This window comes from Haliotis asinina, unplaced genomic scaffold, assembly GCF_037392515.1.
Source record: "Haliotis asinina isolate JCU_RB_2024 unplaced genomic scaffold, JCU_Hal_asi_v2 scaffold_129, whole genome shotgun sequence".
Classification (NCBI taxonomy): domain Eukaryota; kingdom Metazoa; phylum Mollusca; class Gastropoda; order Lepetellida; family Haliotidae; genus Haliotis; species Haliotis asinina.
This window is the reverse complement of record NW_027133993.1, coordinates 15001-17500: the sequence shown is the minus strand read 5'-3', so window position 1 is coordinate 17500 and position 2500 is coordinate 15001. Positions and strand designations below refer to the sequence as shown.

Below are 2500 nucleotides of genomic sequence, written 5' to 3'. Positions count from 1 at the left end.
CACAAACTTTTTGCTTTGACCGTTATTTAAAGTAATTGTTTTTTAATTTGAAAATTGTCAACATATCTGTGCAAGTGCGTGTGGTGCGAAGGTTTATTCACTGGAATCAGTTATATTCAAACAGACAGGTTGCAGGTTCGAAGCCAGGTTGCCGTATAAACTTTTGCGAATGGATAAGAAATCACATCCTGGCAATCTGATCACATGATCGGAAGCACATGGATCTTGTCGGTCACAATGCCTCCATATTGGGAGGAACACGTTGGGATGTGGCAGAAGACAGATGTGAGTTATTTTTTCTATTTATGTTGCTGCTATGCCGAAACGAGCTACGAGAAAATATATTTGATGTAGTTCATTGCTTATTTGGGAAATGTGTATGTTGAATTTGTCGTACCTTTTAAGAGGTGAAAGTTTGCATTGTTTACTCAAGATGTATTTTGTTGCTGTTTTATATGTTTTTAACCTCTCGTTCGCTGCTTTGCACACAACCATTGAAGTTATGTGCTTAATGGACTGCTTAGGGGGCCTATAAACGTACAGTGAACTCTGGTTAAAGTGATTTCAGCTCAGTGTAATTGTTACCACAAGAAACTCTTTCGGACTATATGACCACATCAGGCTGGATGTTTCATGTAAGCCTTTTGAATAAGATACCCGATACTAACTCTAGACAGGTCACATATGAAAAGATTTCATGTATCTATGTGTGATACGATGTAGACATAAGAAGGCGAATGCGTGCTCTTATGTTTATATTATTGTGTGAAGGAGCGGTATTTTTAACTGTCAGAAACATTTATCATGTGTATTCTTGACTGTTACTTGTACAGCCGAACAGTCGGTACTGGCATTTATGTACTTGTCACCAGTGTTCATCGCCCAAACAGTATTACTACTCCAGAATGTGGCCAGAGACCGAAAATCCTTGATAGGAGGATACATGTACGGGTTGCTGTGGACCCTCTGATGGTGTTTTCATGTGAGATGTATGTTGGAAGAGCTGCAGTAATGCAGGTTGTATGTGTAACTGGAGGGTATATCACGTATCGGTTGCATATTTACACATATGTGTCGTATTAATGTGTGTGATGCCTTGGGAGTGAATAATTTTTATTGAAAGATGGAGTACTGCTTCATAGAGGAGTATCAAAATGATGGTAAATGGTTGTCAAAAGTGGTACACAGACGAGATGCACCCGTGTGTGAGGTTTGATTGGGTTCGGTCCCATACCGTAGGAAATATAACGTTTTTATTGTCTCGTTTCGTGTGAAAAAAGACGGTTTTTCCTCTTTTCCAAGCCATAACTCCAGATGTAATGGGTCTATCGCAAAGCTGATTATATCTGAGGAAAATACAAAGTATAACGAAGATACATGCAAAATTTCGTGAGAATCGGCCGAATAGGTTTAGAAATATTAACTTTTTAGAACGCGAGGGTCGGCCGCGTGACAGGCTAACTATCCAACGTATTGGCGGGGTTGGCAGATATTGTGAAGGAGGCCAGTCCCGCCTGCAGTGCAACGGCTCGTGTTGTACGGCAGCTCTCGGTGGGACTGGCGCGGTGCGCCGGGTGTCGGTAATCCGGAATGCGGGCGGGTTTCTCCTCGGGGATACTACGACGCATGAACGCTGCTCGTGTGGTTAGATATTTGCGCGTGATCTCGGTTCAGTTGCAGGTGCCTCGCCCTTGACTCTCCGTGTATCGTGCGCTGCTCCTCGGTAGTACGGTGGGTCTCGATCCTCGTCTCCGTGGCAAATCATCTGACACGCAGCAACGTTCGCAAGACCCCCTTCGCTTACTGGCGACCAGTGCTCCCATGACGAAAGGGAACGGTCGGCACACGTCGCTCTCGTTTCCCGGGGTGGCCCTGCCTTATCGTTAGGAAGGGACGTCCTCGTCGCAGGGAGTCAGAAAACGGCTCGTGGTAGACTGAGAGAGGTTGAGAATGCAACTGTCGAAGTTGCAGCTAGGCGATCGGGTCGCACACTCGCTCGTCTTTGCTACCAACTGCTTGTATAAGCAATCTGATTGTCGTGAGGAAGGCAGACCCCGGCATCCGGGGTTCGTCTGCGCTCGGTACGAGAATCAAACCGCCGACGTCAAAGTAGCCCGTGGCGTCACCCCGCTCTATCGTTTCGGGTCGGGCTTTGTGAGAATCTGTCGCTTTTCCGCCCCGAGAACGCTCTCGGTGGAGGGGATTGTGGCAGGGACGGCTGGCCGCCTCGGTCGGGTTGAGCTTTTTACGGGACTCGCTCGTGTGTTCCGGAGTTCTCCTCGCCGGCGGTTCGGACGTCCCGGTCTCTTGTCTGCGAAGACTCGGGCCTATCTGGTTGATCCTGCCAGTAATCATATGCTTGTCTCAAAGATTAAGCCATGCATGTCTAAGTACAAACTCTAGCACAGTGAAACTGCGAATGGCTCATTAGATCAGTTATGGTTCCTTAGATGATACAATCCTACTTGGATAACTGTGGTAATTCTAGAGCTAATACATG

At 46.5% G+C, this 2500-nt stretch overlaps 1 non-coding gene across 1 annotated transcript in view; it reads left to right on the top strand.

Annotated features, from left to right (window-relative positions):
* Positions 1–2328: 2328 nt before the first annotated feature.
* LOC137271380 (small subunit ribosomal RNA) overlaps positions 2329–2500 on the top strand; it is a 1859-nt gene continuing 1687 nt past the window's right edge. The window contains exon 1 of the ribosomal RNA XR_010955916.1: positions 2329–2500. This exon is cut by the window's right edge and continues 1687 nt beyond it. This is a non-coding gene — a ribosomal RNA (small subunit ribosomal RNA).